Raw genomic sequence first — 7,573 nt, 5'->3', positions numbered from 1 at the left:
TGAAAGCATTGCAGTATATAATGACAATATGAATTTGGCTAAACCATTGTTCTCCCAGTAAAAGTAATTATATTAATAAACTTGTACATGAAATACATCAAATGTCAAATGAACTTTGAAAATACTTATACATTTCTTGAACACTATTTGTATATTTTGAACAGTTTGACTGTTAAATAATTTCTTAACTGATTTGTAGACATGTAGTTTTATCTAACTTCCCCTCTTGCAAATTTTAGGGAGAAGTGACATTAGACACACATGGGTATTTTGGTAAATTTAATACTCTCTGTTGCAAATTTCTAAATAAAACAAGAGCGATCAGTAATCACATGTGTCGCCTCATGATGGCCAATTTAATGTTGGGACAAAGTTTGTGACAGACGGACAGACAGATGAACAGTGCACAACTAGACTTGGTACTGATCATTCCTGTAAAGTTTGGATAAAATTGCACCAGTAGTTTATGAGGAGTAGTCTGGACAAGCTTTTGCGTATCTGGCAACACACAGAAAAAAACACCTTTTTATCAAAGGGCCATAAGTCGGCCAAAAATCATTCAACCAGAAAACCGTGCAATATGCAAAAGGACTTGAGCTACAGATCAATCCTGTAAAGATTCATTGAAATTGCATTAGTGGTATAAGAGAAGTAGTCAAGACAAACTTTAAAAATAAAAATTATTAAAGGGCCATAACTCTGACAAAAATCATTGAACCGGAAAATGCTGACAATATGCACAACTAGACTTGGTACTGATCATTCCTGTAAAGTTTGGATGAAATTGCACCTGTAGTTTATGAGGAGTAGTCCGGACAAGCTTTTGTGTATCTGGCAATACACAGAAAAAAACACCTTTTTATCAAAGGGCCATAACTCAGCCAGAAATCATTAAACCGGAAAACCCGTGCAATATGCGCAAGGACTTGAGCTACAGATCAATCCTGTAAAGTTTCATTGAAATTGCATTAGTGGTATATGAGAAGAATTCCGGACTAACTTAAAATTAAAAATTATTAAAGGGCCATAACTCTGACAAAAATCATTGAACCGGAAAATGCTGACAATATGCACAACTAGACTTGGTATTGATCATTCCTGTAAAGTTTGGATGAAATTGCACCTGTAGTTTATGAGGAGTAGTCCGGACAAGTTTTGTGACGGACAGACAGACGACGGAGAAGTGATCCCTATATGTCGCCACTATTCCGTAGAGGCGACACAATAAAACCAAGCACAAGTCAGAAAAATGTTGTATTTTTGCAGATCTGACCTACAAATACTGGGCATCTAATTTTCTTGATTTTGATGGATTCTGAACAATTTTGGGAGGCATTTTTATTCAAGTCAAAGCTGTCAATTACTGTACATGTGTTAGTTATCTTAGTTAAGAGGGGTTCTTTACTTGAAATAGCTTTGTAGATGACTTTTATAAAAAAATGTACACTTTGAAAATACGGTATACATTGGTAGTAAATTATTCATTATACTAATTAAGATATTATCATTTTAAAAAGTTTCAGTATCAGATTGCTTGACCAATGAAGACATCTGGTGACATTAAAACTTTGATAGTAAATAGCCAAAACAAAATACTGGTGTCCAAACAAAATTTGGGCTTGTACTTGTATCTGAGGTTATTTGTTCATGGTAATTGCTTATTTGCAACTTAGAAAAGAATATCTTTTTTTCTTAGGCATAGCTTGCTTTATAGACAGGTCTGGTGGCTTATGTTTAGGATCACAAGTTTAGATTATAACTCAATATTTATAGCGGTGGTGGTGGTATTGGTAGTTTTTACTCTGGATGATGGCAGTAATTCACATTGAATTTACCAGAGCACAGTTCAAGCAGTTTTACCAGTTCTAGTTGCCTTCACTTTTGCAAGGCACTGAAACTTCTGTACATGCCAGAGCAGAGGTACAGTGCGAATAACCATAGAAATGATTTCATGATCAGTCACAACAAAAGTGACCTGCATCGTCCTAGAATCGAGCTAACCGGACAGCTTATTAAACCCCCGCACAACTTAACGTAGGTAAACTGGAATCAGCTTGTCCGTCCGTCCGTCCCCCCGCACTGCTGAATAGGGATAGGGGGCCATCTAACTGTAAACAGAACAAAAGGGAACAATAGTGTTAATTCCTTAACAATAGAGTAAGGGGCCATTGGCCCTCTATTAAACAATAGAAAACAACAAAAGAAATGGCTCCTTATTCCATTTTGGCCAGACGGGGCGTCCATCAGATTTTCCTTGTCTGCCCAATAATTTAAGATTTCTTTGACCCACAGTCTTCATATTTGGTATTTAGATTGGTCATGATTTGTAGAATGATGATCCCTATTGATTTTTAGGACACCAAGTCAAAGGTCAAGGTCACAAGGGCCTTGACTTAAAAAAAGCTTGTCTGCTCAATAACTTAAGATTTCTTTGACCACAGTCTTCATATTTGGCATAGAGGTTGGCCATGGCCATTAAATGACCCCTATTGTTTGAGAGGTCACTGGGTCAAAAGTCACAGGGGCCTAGACTAAAAAAGCTTGTCCGCCCAATAACTTAAGATTCTTTTGACCCACAGTCTTTATATTTTGTATTGAGATGGGTCTTGATAAGTAGATGACCCTTGTTGATTTTGAGGTCACCAGGTCAAAGGTCAAGGTCACAGGGGTCTTGACTAAAAAAAGCTTGTCCACCCAATAAGATTCCTTTGACCCACAATCTTCATATTTGGCATGAAGGTTAGCCATGATTAATAGATGACCCCTATTGACTATGAGTTGACTGGGTCAGAGGTCAAGGTCACAGGGATCTTCACTATAAAAAAGCTTGTCCGCCCAATATAAGATCCCTTTAACCCACAGTCTTCATATTTTGCATGGAGGTAAGTCATGATTAGTAGATGACCCCTTTTGATTTTGAGGTTACTGGGTCAAAGGTCAAGGTCACAGGGACCTTTACTTCAAAAAGTTTGTCCGCCCAATAACTTAAGAAACCTTTGACCAACAGTCTTTATATTTGGCATGGAGGTTGATCATGACCATTAAATGACTCCTATTGATTTTGAAGGCACTGGGTCAAAGGTCAAGGTCACAAGGACCTTGAGGTTGTTTATGACTAGTAGATGACCCTATTGATTTTTAGGTGACAGTGTCAAAGGTCAAGGTCACAGGGACTTTTACTATAATAAGCTTGTCTGCTCAAATGCTTATGCCTGCAAATGTCTGTCCGCAGTGTATTGATTTTGACATTTTCACATTTGAAGCATGTAGAATACTTAACTTAGCAATGTACTGGCTTAGTAACCTCAGATTTGGCAGGGAGGTTGTCCTTGAGCTCTAAATGGCCACTGTTGATTCTGACAAAGTGGTATGCGGGGGTATTAATGCCATGACAGTTGCAGTTCTAGTTTGTATCTCAAAGAACTTAGAAAAAAAGCTAAGATTTGAAAAAAACATCCACTTTCTCTGCTGTGATGTCTTCACTTTTTGGTTTTTTTCCTTGACTCTTATGTTTCCTTTGTCTAAAAGATGTTTAGTTTCTTTGACTTACCTGAGCATATCTGAGCATATTGTGATCAGTCATCTTCTTTGGTTTACTATTGTGTTAACCCTAACCATGCAAAATATCTTAAAATTTAAATGGACGCTCCACCTTTAGAACTGGACTAAATAATTATTTCTTTTGTAGGGAAAATTACAAAATGAGTACTCATTGAAAAGCAAACAGTGCAGACGATGATCAGAAGGCAAAGATTCACTTGTTGCAATGGTAGAATAAGATGCCGCCAGCAGGATTTGGAACAATTGGACAAATCTGATGATGCAAGACAGGAATGATCCTCAAAAGATCCTTTGCAGAGATAGGTAAAATTATTTCAAATGGCTGAACAAAAAGGCTCCTAAAACTGGTAGAGCTAAAAAAAAGAAAAAAAACTTCAGATAACTTCTTTTTCTCAACAATTTTGCAAATTTTTATAAAAGTAACAGAAAATGGCATCAGGTCTAATTCTTCAAAAATACAATGTTTAACCTAAAATCAATTTGGACTGCTGAACAAGATGGCTGGCTGGTAGAGCTAACAAGCTTGAAATAAGTTGAACTTTGATTTTATTATGGTACTGTTGCCTGGTTTCTTGTGTGAGCGATCCAAGACCATTGGGATCAACTTGTTTATATCAAAGTTATTGTATGTAAGGAATAGATTTTATCAATTTAATTCAAATAAGAATTTGTAGTTCTTGCTTATTTTGTAAAAGAATGGCTTATTTTTAGCTCACCTATCACAGAGTGACAGGGTGAGCTTTTGTGATCGCTTTTCGTCCGGCGTCCGTCCGGCGTCCGTCCGTCCGTAAACTTTTACTTTAAATGACATCTCCTCATAAACCACTAAGCCAATTTCATCCAAACTTCACAGGAATGTTCCTTTGGTGGTCACCTTTAAAAATTGTTCAAAGAATTTAATTCCATGGAGAACTCTGGAAAGAAAAAACTTTAAATATCTTCTTTTAAAAAACCCTAAGAGCTAGAGCTTAGATATTTGGCATGAAACATCTTCTATTGAGTGTCTACCAAGTTTGTTCAAATAAAAGCCCTGGGATAAAAATTGGCCCCGCCCCAGGGGGTCTTTGATTTTCCCTATATGCATATAGTAAAAACTTAAAAAAACTTCTTTGAAAAAACCCAAATAGCTAGAGTTTAGATATTAAGCATGAAACATCTTCTAGTGAGTTTCTACGAAGTTTGTTCAAATAAAAGCCCTGGGGTCAAAATTGGCCCAGCCCCAGGGGGTCTTTGATTTTCCCTATATGCATATAGTAAAAACTTAAAAAATCTTCTTTGAAAAAACCCAAATAGCTAGAGTTTAGATATTAAGCATGAAACATCTTCTAGTGAGTGTCTACAAAGTTTGTTCAAATAAAAGCCCTGGAGTCAAAATTGGCCCCGCCTCGGGTGTTATTGATATTCCTTATATGTGTATAGCAAAAACTTAAAAATCTTCTTTGAAAAAACCAAAATAGCTAGAGTTTAGATATTAAGCATGAAACATCTTCTAGTAAGTGTCTACAAAGTTTGTTCAAATAAAAGCCCTGGGGTCAAAACTGGCCCCGCCCCAGGGGTGTCATTGTTTTTAACTATATGTGTATAGTAAAAACTTAAAAAATCTTCTTTTAAAAAACCCAATGAGCTAGAGCTTAGATGTTTAGCATGAAACATCTTCTTATGGGTGTCTACCAAGTTTGTTCAAATAAAAGCCCTTGGGTTAAAATTGGCCCTGCTGGGGGGTGGGGAAAAAGGGGGGGATAGATCGTTGTTTTTCATTATATGTGTGTAGTAAAAACTTAACATTGTGAAACATCTTCTAATGGGTGTCTTCCAAGTTTGTTCAAATAAAAGCCCTGGGGTTTAAACTGGCCCCGCTCCTGGTGCCTTTATACAGGTGAGCGACCTCAGGGCCATCATGGCCCTCTTGTTGTAAAAACTTCTCTCTTTTTTCCAGTAATTTTTTTAGTAACTTTACATCTTAGGTTATCAGGTTTATCTTTCAAATTCTTAATATTATAAACTCTACTTCGTTAATTGTTTATTAAGTAGAAATACCCCTACCATTACATTAACATTGAAACTTTTATACTCTTTTAATGACAATATGTTTCAAATTATTGAATATATCTCAAAATATATCTACATAATATACTATAAATTATAGGACTTGGTAATGTCCCCTGTCATTTCTTTTTAATCAAGGACAGTAATTAATTGGTGACACTACCGGGGCCCTTTTTGTCATGTCCAGTCATTAATTTCTAATTATCTACCACTGAACACAATTAAGATTAATAGTAAAGTAATGTGACCTTAACCAATTATCCATTCAAAGTGCCACTCACAAGGCTAAGGTCAATTAGTCAAATATTTAGAAAACGGCTAAAAAAAACATTTTATGTTATATTGGGTCACTTTCATTTATAATTTTGAACATACAGGAAAATTAAAATCCTAACCAAAAGGCCAGGACGTATTTCAATATAACAGGGAAGTATGTCATGGTTCAGAACTGTTCTCTTTGTAAGGGAGAAGATTTGTAAGTGCCTGAATAGCTCATTAGAGCCATGGAAAAGTATTCCAAGGGTCCTGGGTTTGAGTCCCAGTCAGGCTGCACATTTTTCTTACCCTGTGACACTTGAATATCTGCTGGATCCCCCTTTTTTAACTCACATGAATTATTCTTATGAAACTGGGCATTATTCTTAACATTTTAATTTTAATGTAGATAGCATTTGAATCTTTATTCACCCTTTGATAAACTCTATATAGCTCTTACGGTAAGAATTGTTGTTATTTTCAGACAGCTCTTGTTTTGATATACCTGGCTGAATTGGCTTTTGACAGAAAATGATTTGACATCTGTAACAATGGTTCAGAGTAGAGAGTAAGTAATCTTCATTATTTTGTTAAATAGGTGTATGGTCATTTAAAACAGTTTAAGGTATATAAAATTTGAAATGTTATACTTTACTTGTAAATTGAAAAGAAGTGAAAACATGAAGGATTACCGTGGCAACACTTTTAATAAAGAAAGGACTATACTGGACAGGTGAAGATATGGGAGGATTATATTTCTGTCTTTAAGCTATAGCCACTGGTCAACTGAGGTCATCTTGGGGTGACCAGGGGTCAGTTACAGTCAACAGCATCTTATGCTGACTTAGTGACCAGTTGAGTGGAATTTTAGTGATGAAATTAACAAATCAAGCTATATTTTGATGGTATTAGATTTGCCCACCTTACATACAATCATCAATTGATGATGGGCATGATATTACTAAAATGATAGCTGGTCAAGTTCATATTAAAATACAGCAAGTTAATCACAACTTTATAGAGAATAAAATTAATGAAATTATCAAAGAGAAAAATTGAATCAGAAAAGAAAGAATGTAATGTTTCACATTTGTAATGTCCTGACTGGGAAGTTTAATCCTGAACATTAATTGTGCTACATGTATCAAGGTACCATCTTGTGCATAGAGCATTATCTAAGGTGTTTCTATGAGAGTTTGAAAGCTTCAAGGACACCGTAATTATGATTGCAACAGCTATTGATAATGTGACCAAAAACCTTATAAAAAATTAAAATCCAGTCCAGTGCATAAAAGGGAGGTAATTTCAATATTGTGGGATTTTGACACTTTTATATGCATGTAATATGATCTTGTTAGAAGTAAATTGGTATAAACCTATATAATATATTGATTATTGAGATTATTAAAAGCAAGAGTAGCAAAAGTTATCATATTTGCCCTGAAGTTCGGATATTGAGCATTAAGTATATCAAGATAAATGACTTGAGATTGATTAACATCTAATCCCATGTATTATATTGTTCACAAAGATACACAAACAACAAAGTGACATTGCTGTACTGTGACAAGTTACTTGGGAACTGAAAAAGGGGGTTAATTTCACGTAGGGATGGGAAATTGGGATTTGAAGAATTTCAAGCACTAGGGGATATTGCTAATCTTGTGTTGTTATTATTCAATATTTATAATTTTAATGTAATTTATCATAA

General features: G+C 35.3%; 1 protein-coding gene across 1 annotated transcript in view; it reads left to right on the top strand.

The window, feature by feature from the left end:
• Nucleotides 1-3,724: 3,724 nt before the first annotated feature.
• Nucleotides 3,725-7,573, top strand: part of LOC132724728 (protocadherin-7-like) — a 43,805-nt gene continuing 39,956 nt past the window's right edge. Inside the window, exons 1-2 of the mRNA XM_060709669.1 lie at nucleotides 3,725-3,864; nucleotides 6,347-6,430. The gene's annotated coding sequence lies outside the window, so the exon portion shown is untranslated. The remainder of the gene's footprint in view (nucleotides 3,865-6,346; nucleotides 6,431-7,573) is intronic.

Source organism: Ruditapes philippinarum, unplaced genomic scaffold, assembly GCF_026571515.1.
Source record: "Ruditapes philippinarum isolate M1 unplaced genomic scaffold, ASM2657151v2 ctg1068_1_1_1_1, whole genome shotgun sequence".
Classification (NCBI taxonomy): Eukaryota; Metazoa; Mollusca; class Bivalvia; order Venerida; family Veneridae; genus Ruditapes; species Ruditapes philippinarum.
Note: the sequence above shows the minus strand (reverse complement) of the source record. Positions and strands in the feature narration are given on the sequence as shown.